Source organism: Atractosteus spatula, unplaced genomic scaffold, assembly GCF_055471065.1.
Source record: "Atractosteus spatula isolate fAtrSpa1 unplaced genomic scaffold, fAtrSpa1.hap1 Scaffold_96, whole genome shotgun sequence".
Lineage (NCBI taxonomy): Eukaryota > Metazoa > Chordata > Actinopteri > Semionotiformes > Lepisosteidae > Atractosteus > Atractosteus spatula.
The window spans coordinates 84,671-98,453 of NW_028296930.1; the positions used below are offsets into that span (position 1 = coordinate 84,671).

Below are 13,783 nucleotides of genomic sequence, written 5' to 3' on the forward strand. Positions count from 1 at the left end.
CTCATTGCTCGTTCAAAAGAACACGTACTGAAAACTCATCACCACTATGTCGTAAATGAGCACCGCGATCGCTTGTTGTCATGCGTCCTTACTTGGGAAATGCAGAAGCAAAAACTGCCCTCTCTCAGCCACCGAAACGTGTGCGGCTCGCCTTGCACTCTCTGCGCCTCGCATATTTATGGAGCTGTCTGCTCTTCTTTCTGTTGAAGTACGCAAGTTACGGGGCGTACTGCAGACTATGATGTGCTTACTGACAACTTTCAAGATTTGAAAACTATGAGCTTGATGGCTCAAGTCGAACGAATGTGGTTGTTACGCAATTGATGATCAAACGCACGTATTCTAACGATTCGTGAGAGTATGTTCTAAAGGTCCCTGGCCGTGACCCGGATTCGAACCGGGGTTGTTGCGGCCACAACGCAAAGTATTGACCACTATACGATCACGGCGAGTTACCGATACACACGTGGCAGGGCGGAAAAGGCTGTGCTCTCTTCGTGTGACATAATTCGGAAAAGTCCTGACGTTGCATTTCAACTGAGTCCCAGTATACATCGACCCTTCGACACTCTGAGTGACAACTCTCTTGAATGTTTTCTCATATTTATGTAGTTTGCTTGCATGATGCCCGGAACAGCATGGTTGTGCGCTCCCATATGGTCTAGCGGTTAGGATTCCTGGTTTTCACCCAGGCGGCCCGGGTTCGACTCCCGGTATGGGAACGTGTCAGTTTTGCCTCCTGCTTTCCAAAAGATCAGCACCGTGTACGAAGGAGCCACATTAAAACTACTCGAACGTGCAAAACGTGCGAGAAGAGGGGGCGCTTGTTTCCAGCGGAAACTTCTCGCGTGTGAGACGAGCTGATCATCGTTGCAGGAGGTGGGAGGGTTACTCTGGTAGACAGGGCTGACCTTCGGCAATAGGATTTATACTCTCCAAGATGATATTTGCACTTTCTGGAGAGGCGATTTTCTCCACTTCAGTAGCCCGATTTCGTCGATTGCGTGGAGAGGGCTGTAGAATGTGGCGCTGCCTTTCCTGCTCCGTCCATGACAGGCGTGCTGGTCTCTGGAGAGAGAGCACGGTCCATCAGCGCACTCCAATAAAGGCACTGGAAGCAGCTGAATCGCATTGGCGAAGCTCAGCACTGGGCCGCTGGGCACGTCTTACCACCGTTTCCGTAGTGTAGTGGTTCTCACGTTCGCCTCACACGCGAAAGGTCCCCGGTTCGAAACGGGGCGAAAACAGACTTCTTTTGTCGCCACGCACAAAAGGGGATTGGGGATTCGCCTAGCGCTGTGATCGAACAGACCCACTCACCTCTTAGTGTGGCGGGATCTGCACAGTGCATGTCGCAGCGCATCCTGCTTTCACTTCAATGCGCGTCCTGATGTACCCCGGTCTCCCGCGTGACAGGTGGGGACAGGTGACAGGTCCGCGTGACAGGTCCTATACTAACGAGGAAGACATCGCTCTCTCCGACCCCCGGCATCATGTCTCGACCCACCATGTTGGAAGCCGACGCGTGCTGTGATTCCTTTACGGAGCAGAAATGACAACCGAGGAGCGGAGAGATCATTTCAGCATTTCACGTCTGAACGGAAAACACAAACGACCAACTCGGAATGACTTGCCTTTGACGCTTATCAAAGCGTTCTTTGTGCATCGAACAGACCCACTCACCTCTTAGTGTGGCGGGATCTGCACAGTGCATGTCGAAGCGCTCCCTGCTTTCACTTCAATGTGCTTCCTGATGTCGAGTCGTGTGCCGTGCGGAGGCTCTGAAAGCGAGAGCAATGAAAAGGTGCACGACGTTGTGAAAGAAAACAGAGAAGTGAAAGGCAGTCCTTTCTCTAAGGAGGTAAAAGAAAAGCTACTCCCCGTCGGGGAATCGAACACCGGTCTCCCGCGTGACAGGCGGGGATACTTGCCACTATACTAACGAGGAAGACATCGCACTCTCCGACCCCCGGCATCGTGTCCCGACCCAGCGTGCTGGAAGGCGACGCGTGCTGTGATTCCTTTACGGAGCAGAAATGACAACCGAGGAGCCGAGAGATCATTTCAGCATTTCGCGTCTGAACGGAAAACACAAACGACCAACTCGGAATGACTTGCTTTGGACGCTTTTCAAAGCGTTCTTTGTGCACGACGACTGCGCCGCCTAGCAGATACAAATGGGTTGTACAACTTTGAAGTAGCAAATGGAAGAGGGCTAAGCCTCCTCTCTTTTAGCCCAGGTTCGATCTGTCTCCCAGAATCACCAGGGCGCACACACACACGCGTGCCGTTGAAGTGCTCTGCTTCATTTCTAAGGGCAACTCAACATTCACTCCTACCCCGAGAACAGAAAAGACAGCGTCCGCAGCAACAACAGCTCAGGTCTCTGCACAGGAGCTAAGCTGCCCCCATCTCCTCTGCTCTGCGGCTCCTGCGGAGCGGAGTCCTGCCTGGAGCCGTGTTTGCAGGCGGCGGCTCCCTGCGCTCTGTCTGTGCGTCGTGTCCAAGAACTCCTGGGAGGAAGAGAGAGCCCTCCCACTCGGGGGCTTTTCCACGGACTGTGTGAGGAGGGGCGGGTGTGTCCAGTAGCTTATCGAGCGGAAGCCTGGGGCGGCGGAGAGCTGTGATCGTGCAGACCTTGAGGTGTCACCTCTTTGTCTGCTTTCCCGCCCCCCCTCCGCCCAAGCTCTGCTCCAAAGTAGCCCGGCAACCCCTCACACCTGCACGTGTCACAACCTAAGGTGTGGTCATGAGACACCCATGGGGTGTTGTTCTGTTCTTGCTAATTGTTTCCTGCCCGTCGCAGGCAGGAGTCCATGCGAGGAAGATGCGCTGGACAGAGCTCAGAGGGCGCAGCTGGGTGGCTTTCCTTCTGAGTGACGTTCCTGCAACACTCTCCCGCTCCTCTTGGTGCGCTCATGCCGCAACACAGGAAGGCTGGAGCAGGTGGCTGTGCGCTTTGTGCACCGCCAAAATAGCTCAGCTGGGAGAGCGTTAGACTGAAGATCTAAAGGTCCCTGGTTGGATCCCGGGTTTCGGCATTTTGTTTCATCGCGCCCTTTGTTCCTCTCTCCAGCGCCCCCTACCTAAAGTGACGCTTCCCTTTCTCAGCCCGAAACGCAAGCGAGACACCAGCAGCGGTCCCTGCAGGTTTCTGTAGTGTAGCGGCTATCATGTTCGCCTAACACGCGAAAGGTCCCTGGTTCGAGACCGGGCGGAAACAGCCTCGTTGTGCACACTCCTGTACTTCACAGAGGTATTGAGCGACCGGTCATTTGTTCCCAATGTATTTCCGGTGCCTTCATGCACTCTCGTACCAAACGCACGTTCCTTCTGTACGCAGAGCCGATCACTTGCAATTGGGCTGTGCCGACAGACCAGGATGAGCTCTGTCGGCTCAAAAGCAGCGCAGGACCTGCAAGAACAACAGAAAGATTAGCATCCAGCGGGGGCTTCTTAGTGAGCCCAAGATCTCATCAAGAATCGGCTCCAGCAACAGGGCTGGGCGCATTGTTCCATTCTCCGACCACTCTCGGTGTAAACAAGTCTCTCCTGGTCTCTGCTTGAATTGCACTTTCCTGCGTTTGCTTTGGTGTAACTGGCTTCCCCTGCATGGGCGAATGTGAAGAAGATCCTTGGTAAGTCATTGAAGAAACCCGAGAAGAGGTCGGAGTGGCCTCTGTCGTTCATCAACGATCCAGTCAGGCAGTACTCCTCTGTAAAGCGCCGTTGGTTCACATCGATTGGCTTTTTTTTGCCTTCATTCGTGCAAGTAGTAAAAGCAGACGCCCCTTTAGGGAGCCTGTCAGCACCCGGAGTTTTCCCCTTCTGTAAGCTCTCCATAGCCTCTCACCTCTTCTACTGTCAAATCCCCCTCAAGTACTTCCCTATCTTCTTCAATCAAAACGTTTTCTAGCTTTGAGGTAAAAAAATGAATTTCTTCATCCTTTACCTCTGTAGAGCTGTAAAGTCTTGAGTAGAAGTGTCACGCCCTCTGCAGCCAGAGGGCGGTCCTTCTCTGTCCTGTCCCTAGTTTCTGGTCTGCTGTCCTTCCTGTCCCTCTCTTTCCCTTGGGCTAAATATTTCCGGGTCTTGCACTCTGTCCTCGCTCAGCACTGACGTTCGGATGTCCTGAGACCCGCCTAGCACCAGGGCACCCCACGTCCGCTCCCTGAGGGCACAGGTTTCTATACGGCATTCCTGAACTCTTTGCACTAATGAGCCCGGGCCTTTTTCCCGTCTCGCCGCTACGCATATGGGTCTTTCTCCACCCTCCTGCTCCCCATGGTTAGTCCTCTTGGACGTCCGTGACAAGAAGGCCTCGATGCAGGAGAGGATAGCACTCAGCTCTGTACTCTCTCTTCCCTCCTCATCAACTACACTTTCCATGACAGACTTGGAGCCTACCACTTTCCTGAAAAAGAAGCGAGTACACTTCTCATTTTCTTCCAAGAACAGCACTCAGCTTCTTAACAGCACTCCTCGACTACTTTCTTCCGCTATGCTCCGGACATCCTTTTTAAAAAGGGTGATATCCTCGAGCACATCGAAGCCACTGTCTCGTGTAGAGACGCTGCAGCTGCCTCTGTTTCCTGGCTAGCACTCCTCTCCGTCTGGCAGCAGCCTTCCTTCCCTCAGCAATGAAAAAGGCGTTTGTCCTCACCTTCACCTCCTCCCACCACTCTCCTACTGACCTGTACAGACACTGCAAGGACAGCCACTGTGATAGTTTCTCCTTGTAGCGGGATACTACCCCCTCGTTCTCTAGCAGCTTTGTGTTGAGTTTCCAGAGGCCTGGGCCAAAGACAGTCCCGCCCTGGAGTTCCACTCTACACCTTAAAGCCTGATGATCTGAGAAGAAGACAGGCTGAAGAGTGACCCCAACAACTTTCACTCTCTCTGAGACAAAGCAATAGTCAGTTCTTGAGCTGCTATTCCTCCCTGACCATGTATATCCTGCTGTTGTGGGATATATACATCTATATGTGTCTGAGAGTTTAAAGTCTTGAACTAAGTTTTGCAGGGCCAGTGAGCTGGAATCCAATTTTATCGGAGAGCTAGACTGCCTATCTGTGTGCTCTAAGATACAACTAAAATCCCCTCCCACTATCACGTCTGTGCTACATAACAATAGGGGGTAGAGTGCCTTGAGTAGCTCCACCCTTCCTCCCACGTCAGTAGGACAATACACATTGATTAGACGCAGGTTAACGGTCCCCCATTAGACATCCACACACAGCAACCTGCCATCCTTGACCTATGACCCTCTGAATACTTTTCAATTTGAATGCCCATCCTTTGAAAAGAATGGCCACGCCAGAGGTTCTGTTGTTATTGTCCCCTGACCAAACAGAAGGCCCTTTATCCCACCTATCTTCAAAGCTTTTATACCTCTCTTGATAGGCTAAAGCACACTCCTGCAACATCAACACATCTCCCTCTCTCTGCTGGAGGTAATCAAAGACAGACTGGCATTTAACTCTGTCATTGATACCTCTGGTGTTAAGAGAAATTATGTTTAGAGCCATATTACATAAGAAAGTGGAACCAGTCTTTACAAAACACATTTCTCTTCTGTCTCACCTGTTACCTTCTTCTTTTTCTTTTTCTTCTTACCAATTTCCTGCCAGCCATCCTCTGAATGAGCCTTCATCAGGGTGGCAGCAGTAAAAGCGTTCACGGAGTCCATTTCAAGGAATGGGGTAGAGGGAGGGGTGGAGGGGTTCCAGCTGTCCCCATCACCATGCTCTCCTTCCTCCTCGCTCGGGGAGAAAACAGAGTCATTTTTCCTTTTCCTCAGGTCCAGCTCCTGGGAGCACTGAGGGGAAAGGGGTGCAGCCGATGCACCAGTCTCCTCTTCCCCCTCACCCACCAGCTGCTGCAGATCCTCCGTGATGGACTGGATGGAGGAGAGGAGGGCATCTGTAGCACTTGCAGAGTCTGAGAAAAGCAGCTCCGCTGAATCCTGGGTATCCTCGCTGGACCCGCTCCACCGGGGGGCCCCACACTGGCCCTCGTTCTGAGGAGCAGGAGTGGGGGAGGGGGCTTCGCTGTTCTCGGGGGTTTTCAAACCCTCGTGCTTGTCTGGTGCAGTCTGCGGTTGTGGGGGCGTAGTGGATTTCTCTTCCACCGGCCCCGGAGCCACAGCAGGACTGATCCTGGCTGGAGGCTGCGAGTCTTTGTCCAGCAAGGGTTCTTTGTTTGACTTGTTGTTTGCTTTGGCTTTTCGGGCCGGTTTGGCTGAAACAAGCACTGCCTCATCCTTTCTCATTTTGAGTTTATTGGCGTAGGCATGAGGGCAGTTCTTAAAAACGTGTCATTCCGAGCCACATAAATTGCACTTTGGCAGCATTGAACAGTCAGAGGCTAAATGTCCCTGTTTGCCACAGGTCTTGCAGCATTTCACAGTGCAGGACGATGCCAGGTGTCCCACAGCACCACAGCGCCGACACACCTTTGGTTGTCCCACATAAAAAACATAGCCATTGCAGGCGCCCAGCCGGATTGTAGAGGGCAGGTGCCTTAAGCCTCCATTTACATTGTCTGGTAGAAAGCTAACCTCAAATTTCCTTGCTCCTGTTTTTATACCGTCAACATCTCTAACCTCAGTTCCATGGTGGACGGTGCAGTACTGGTTAAGCCAGGTGTGAATGTCCGTCTTTGCCAGATCCGAGAACATAACAACATGCACCGTTTTCCTCTCTCTCTGTGTCAGAGGCTGCAAGTTGATCTTCTCAAGGGCAGGAACTTTCCCTCTTTTTGCCTCAAACACATCCACACATTGTTCAAACAGAGAATAGGTAGCTAAAACAACCTCAAATGCTTTCTGACCTGGGAAAGCGAAGATGAAATCCAAGTGCCGAGGTTCAAAGCCAAGTTCCTTCTGCAACACTTTTCTGCTGAACTGCATGCGATCCATGAAGAGGTCATCCAAAAGCTCAAAACGTACAGCATTCTTGTGGGATCCAAAAGCTGCCATTTCGTAAACTGCAAAACAAACACTGCTTCCACAAAACAAGAAAACAATCCAACTACTCCACCTACAGGATGATCAAGGTATCACCCCTGCCAGGTAAGTATAAGTTGTATAAGGCCCTGCAAGCGGCCCGCACCCACAGCACAAAGCGCGCAGCCTAGGCCAGCTCCTTGCCCCACACGCCACTGCCTCCTGCTGGGCCCACTCTTTCGCACACTCACACGCCACACTAACACTCAAAAGGGTGGGCAAAACGAGAAAACGAGCGCGCCGTTTCCTACACATCTGCAGTCGCCAATGCGCATTCGCAGCATGTCCCGGGACGCAATTCGGCCTCATTTGCATAACACCAGACCGGCAGATCACTACGCAAGCTCGCGTCGTGCGCCTGCCACACACCGAACAAACACTGGAGCCTTTTCAGCAATTTCCAAAAAACGGGCCTGCTCGCCTGCCCACAAGGCTCCGTCTCTTACCCGCTCTCCAGAGCCTGCTGCCTTCTGTGCTGTTCTCTCGGCACCGCTGCAGCGCACACAACTCCTGCAGCGCGGGGAGAAAGTTTCCACACTCCGCCGCAGGGAAGGCTCGCTCCGTGCGCACACGTCCTTTCAATGCCAGTTCAACAAGTGCTCCGCATTAGCAGCGTCGTGTCGCACCTCACCTCACCTCGCACAGCCCCCTCCTTGAATGTCTGGCGCTGGGCATGCCCCGCTCTCCTCCACCTTATCTTATCACGTGTGACCACCGACAATGGCCACAATGCCGGGGAATGGCACCTGTAAAGTGTTAATTGGGGCACAGAAACAGCCCGTCTCGTCTCGGGGGCCGGCTTCAAAGACAATACAGCAAACACAGCGGGGCGGGGGAAGTAGGCGACACGACACATGCAGGTACATTCAGCTCCGGCGGGAACGAGTCATTTGTCGGTCTTTTCAAGTGCTGGGAGCCGAGTAATCCTTCGCTTGTATCGTTTCTCCCCGGTGACTAGATCTCACCCTGCGACTCTCGACTGGGCTCACCCACGGCAGCCCAGCAGGTGTGAGCCTAGCCAGCACCCGGATGGGAGATTCCCCCCGGAAAAGCTCAGGTTGCTGCTGCTCCTACAAGAGGTGTGACTGGGACCAGTAGGGAGCGCTCACCCTGCGGTCTGTGTGGCTTTCTTATGCCCCAGCATCCTGATGGCGACACTCTGCTGCACAAACAGGCGCCGTCCTGCTGGGGAGGCGTAAAACCGAGGTCCGGACCCTCCTTGGCCATTAAGAAATCCCAGGGCGTCTCTCAAAAAGGGACGCCGGGGGTGTCTCTCTGGTGTTAGTGTTCCCCTTTACCAATCAGTCGGGGTCTCCTCCTAATCCCCGTCTCATATGTAACAATCAATGACGAGGTCCCCCTGTCCCGCGATATTGTACTTGTCTCCTGGCCGCTGGCTGGCGCCGTGTGATTTAGTACTCGCGCAAGAGACCGGGGGCAGAGCGTGAACGTGGTCCCCCGCCCCCCACAAAGTGTGTGCTCCAGGTTCCCTCTCGGGGCTCTGCAACACAGCGGAAAGGCAGCGAGAAGGAGCCTCTTGCTCTGACGCCGCAAGGCCACAAGAGGGCGGAGGCGCTGCGCGCCCGGCCGACGTGTTGGACTGGTGCGCTTTATGTGCTGAAATAAACACGCGACAGCCCAGAAATGTTTTCAGAGTGCTGTGCACTGGAGGTTTTTGTCTTGTGAAGACTTGCCTTGTGCTCCTCCGTGCAGTTTGTTTGTTCTCCTCCAGTGCGGGACAAGCCAACACAAGGGAGCACATTCGCCAACATCCAGGTACGCAATGCGATTTGGAAAGAGGCTTCTTTCCAAAGAGTTGCACACGAACGATCCTTCAGTCCCGCTCGGGGGGCACGGAGCCCCAGCCACACACAACTTCAAGTAGCGAGTCAGGCGTCACAGTTTTTGCTTGCGGCCACACCACCCTGAATGTGCCCGATCTCGTCTGATATCGGAAACTAAGCAGGGTTGGTGCCGTAGGCTTTGGGAGGAAAACCTGGAGGATGGAAAGGTGATCTATAGCCTCATCTCTAGAGATGTTTTGTTGCTATGGCATGTGTGTGACCCATATAAAAAAAAAAAACATTTGTAAAACGAATATCGAAGCTGCCTCTAAATCTGCAAATGAAGATGAGTCGATAAACCACTTGTTTTTCGTATAACTATACATATATTCATTTATTACTGATTTCATTCATTGAGCACGGATACAATAGACTGTTTGTGACTATTCACTGTTTGACATGTCTGCACTGGTACAGAACCTAGCAATCAGAAAACGGGTGAAACTGTCTTGAGAATTAGCATACAGTACCGAGGCTCCCATGACCAAATAAAGGCTAACCTCGATAATCAGCCTAAATAATGCAGACTACAGCAAAACTACTGACTTTGAAAAGGGAATGAATGTCCGGAAGGAGTAGTGTAACCAGCTTGAAATGCTTCTCCGGACCTCTAACTAAAAGAAACCGGGAACCAGCAGTGGCTTTCGAACTGGGATCCTATCGCAGCACGTGGTGTCATAACTCTTCCATATCTGATATTGGACCAAGCACATCAGGGGAGAGCGCGAACGCAGTCCCCCACTACCAGAAATTATGCAGTCGAGATTCCCACATTTGGGGAATTCGCAGGGGTCAGCACAGCCGGAGTGCAATGGCCGAGCCTCGCTCTGGGTGAATCGATTTTTTAAGAACTTTATTTTCTTTTCACAAAAAAATACAGGACATCACAAATTAGAAAGCTTTACATTAATATACATACTTAAAACAGTATATATGATCACATCTCATTATGTTTTGACACAGTATCAGTTACATAGCAATAATTTCTTTTTTTCTGGTGCAAATCACATTCTTTACTTAAACATGATAATGTTTTTCACAGTTTCTTGAGATATTGACCTATGCTCTCTATTTCCCACAGATTTTCTGCTTCCTCCCTCCCTTCTCTCCACAGATCTCTGAGGTAATAGTTCTCTAGGGTGATGAACAGGGCCAGGCTACCTGCTGCCTTGACTGGGACCTCGATGCCTTTGAACAGCCCCATGTTCCTCACTCTCCACAGGGCGTCTTTCCCACTGTTCACCACGGCCCAGATCCTGTCAAACACGTCAGGAGGAAGTTTGACAGGAGAGATGCCGTTGTAGCGGCAATGCTTGTTAATAAGACAGAATTAAGCGGTGGTATGCTGTCCTAAATGAGGCCCCATCTCACCCTCCATCTCTGTGGTGCAGCCACAGAGAAAGTATTCATGCAGGCTGATTTAAGATGTTTTCTTTTGATAAGGGACAGCTCCCAGATGGGGATGCACTTAGCTAAGCCTGGCTATCATGATCAATGGTCATCCATTGGCGCCTATCTGTCTAGGGAGTGCCAAATGGACATCTGGACTGCATTCCTAAGTGTCAACAGTAAGTGACTCATATCTCACCTTGATCAACCAATCAGGGACTGGCAGGGCATGGTAATACCACGTGGGTCTCCAATGCCCGCCAAACTCTCAACCAATCAGCACACATCTGTGTCTTGGTCAAAAAGGGACGCAAGCTCAGATCGGGGCTATCCTTGGCCATTTTTGCGCATCCTCAGAGACAATCATGTGACAACTGCTGTTGTCTGTAAAGGGACTTGGACTTTGTTCTAAGCGCAAGGCCGAGGATCCCGTACGTACTCAGAATTCTACCAACGTGAATGCTCCGCTTGATCAACGGCAGCCTACAGTTGGACCCTCGTCGACAACCTGAATAGCTTATTCAGAAGCAGCGCTGGACCGGGAACGAACCAGCTTCTTCCCAGGCAAAAGAGTGACTTGTGAGGACTTGCGGTCACACTCTGTGCATAGAGACTTTCTACTAGCCAGCCGGACTGCTGGTAGATCTCCTCGGAGCAACGACTGCCCTGCGCGCCGCAGTCAGATTCCGCCGCCCGTCCTACTCTGAGCTGTACCTCAACTGGTTGGCCGGTAGCCAGAGGACGCCGGGACAATGCCCATTGGACAACCGCTGGAACAGAGGCTGCGACAGAGCCTGTCAGCTGGCTTGGTGATCGTGCCGGGAAATTCCAAATCCATACACAGTGGATAAGTAAACCCCATGTTCTACATTGCGTCTCGAGAATTCAATTGTACCTCAACACAAGTTGTTATCAATTTAATTCATGAGTAATGTATTTACTTCCGAGTTTAGAGTAACAGTGGGTAATAACACTGATTAGCGATTTGGTAACCGAACGATATATATTGACATATATTCTCTGTTGTGTATCTCTTTGTGTTGGCATCTCTTCGAGATTATATATCTTGTATATTGATAACCCTCACAGTAAGGTCTGCCGCTTGTATCCAGGCAGACTAGTATATGTTTGGTGCACAATTTATGTATCTCGTGTATTGAACCCGTGTGTGTGTGTTGTTAGTTGTTCTGACGATTGATTTTCTAAAAGCCACAACGAACAACCTCGTGATTACTGCTACAATTAATAATTGTCTCAGTAAACCCATCAAACCTCTACAACCGCGATACACCACCATAAACTATATTAATTTAGGAACATAAACATATAGTGTAAACTGTATATGGCTGGTATTGGTAGTTTAAAGAAAAAATACACACCAGTATTCCACTTTCTTCCTAAACATTTTAAGCATCAAAGTCTTACATGTAGTAAGATTTTACCACGTTTTGGAAACGTTTTTACATGCTCCTTCTGACCATCTTAAGTTTATATACTTTGTGAAAAGTCATAAGATATTAACATTTTCTGTGAATGTGCTCGTTATCTGAGTAAACAAAAGTAAACTTTTAGAATTTGATTAATAGGGAATATAATATGGAATCACGTACCTAAAGAAATTAATAACGATATAATTATTTTTATGTACTGTAGCTCAAATAGTAGTATAATACACTTTCTATGGATACATGTGCTTCTACGCAACGCAGAAGCACATCCACAAGTAACATTACCTAGCTAAGAGAGGACATTGGGTAGCCAATATGATAAATACAGTGGAAAAAAGCAATTGGGAAAATAAGACCTGCTGATCTGTTATACATACCAGGAAGAGAACAGAATATGATTTTTTTCTGTTCAAAACGTGTGTTGTCTTTATGAAATTCATGTATTTTAAACATTTAATTAAGAAGAAAAAAACTTACAGAAAGATACTAAGCTGATCACGAGATAGAAAGATCACCCGTTTTTCGCGCATAAAAAGTGGCTATTAACTGGGTGAACTGTTATTAACTGGAGTCAACTGGGTGAAAACACATAATATGAACATGAAACAAAACAAAAAATAAAAATAAGATACAATCTACAGACATTAAAACCGGTGTCATGGAAATATAACTATCAAGGAAGGCACAAGAGAGAGTTCTCACCTGAGTAAGGTCTTTATTTCAATATTGCGAGCCCTGCTGCCACTTCGCAAAGTGCAACCAGAGACTCAATTTGTTACAAGCAGTACAGGGTTTTTATAAGACGTTGCGCTGTAAAAAAGCTCAGCGCTTTGTCCCTTCTAAAACTTCCCCTTTCCCTAAGAGAAAACAGATTACATCAAAAAGTGAGAGAAGAAGCACTAGATATGTTATTCAAAGCTTATCAGTTACTTTCAGCTAATTCTAACGACCCAGACAGCATATATTGTTTTGGTACATTGTCTTCTAAAGTAACCTAAACAGTGTACTTTGTTGACGCACTGTTTTCTAAAATTCTGCACGTACTGTAGCACAGCAATTACATCCTTGAAATATATTATCTAAAAGCACCAATATATATTTTTTACAAAGCTCTCTACATTTTAAGAATCAATTTACTTTCCACTTCAAGACTTATTCGGCTGGCGTTCTGGGAGTCGCGTTTTTCAGAATTGTATTAAGATCGTTTTCCACAGAGCTCAGATGTCAAAGCACAGCAGCAGCTCTCCACAGCGATTCTCTATAGCGCCCTTTCTCCCGCAGCTCCGTCCTCATTGGAAGGAAGCAAGAGTGAAAGGCTGAAGTGAAATAGAGCGGGGACGAAGGCTGTGAAGAGAGAGAACGTGGGAAGAAGAGAAAAACGCAAGGGAAAAAAAGCAGCGTCGTAAGAGAGGTGACGGAGCTGTCCTCTCTATAAGAAGGGTGCCAATGAGCCACCCACTCGCTTGAGCTCATTTGATCTTTGAAACTAAGCAGCGACGGGCCTGGTTAGTACTGGGATGGGAGACTGCCTGGGAATACCAGGTGCTGTAAGCTTTTAAGCGCAGGAGGCGCCCTATCCCCGCTCGCTCGCTTATTCCCCTTTTCACACATGCAGTGCGGCTTTTCCGTCTGTTTATTTGTCAGCTTTGGCGAGACACGGGTGCTTGTGTATTAGCGTGAGCGTTTTTTATTCTGATCATGAACAGTTTTACAAGTCCGCAAAGGATCGAGGAAAGGTTTATCGCCAGCTGAAAAGAGACACAGCGCTTCGGCTGTAGAGATTTGTTCAGCTTGCGTTCTAGGAGTCGCGTTTTTCAGAATTGTATTGAGATTGTTTTCCACAGAGCTCAGATGTCAAAGCACAGCAGCAGCTCTCCACAGCGATCCTCTATAGCGCCCTTTCTCCCGCAGCTCCGTCCTCATTGGAAGGAAGCAAGAGTGAAAGGCTGAAGTGAAATAGAGCGGGGACGAAGGCAGTGAAGAGAGAGAACGTGGGAAGAAGAGAAAAACGCAAGGGAAAAAAAGCAGTGTCGTAAAAGAGGTGACGGAGCTGTCCTCTCTATAAGAAGGGTGCCAGTGAGCCCTGCTCTTGCTTA

At 49.6% G+C, this 13,783-nt stretch overlaps 2 non-coding genes across 2 annotated transcripts; one reads left to right on the top strand and one right to left on the bottom strand.

The window, feature by feature from the left end:
* Positions 1-650: 650 nt before the first annotated feature.
* On the top strand, positions 651-722 carry trnae-uuc (transfer RNA glutamic acid (anticodon UUC)). The gene has a single exon. It is a non-coding gene; the product is annotated as a tRNA-Glu (tRNA).
* Positions 723-9,563: 8,841 nt separating this feature from the next.
* Positions 9,564-9,728, bottom strand: LOC148804608 (U1 spliceosomal RNA). The gene has a single exon (XR_016090776.1). It is a non-coding gene; the product is annotated as a U1 spliceosomal RNA (small nuclear RNA).
* Between the last annotated feature and the right edge of the window lie 4,055 nt (positions 9,729-13,783).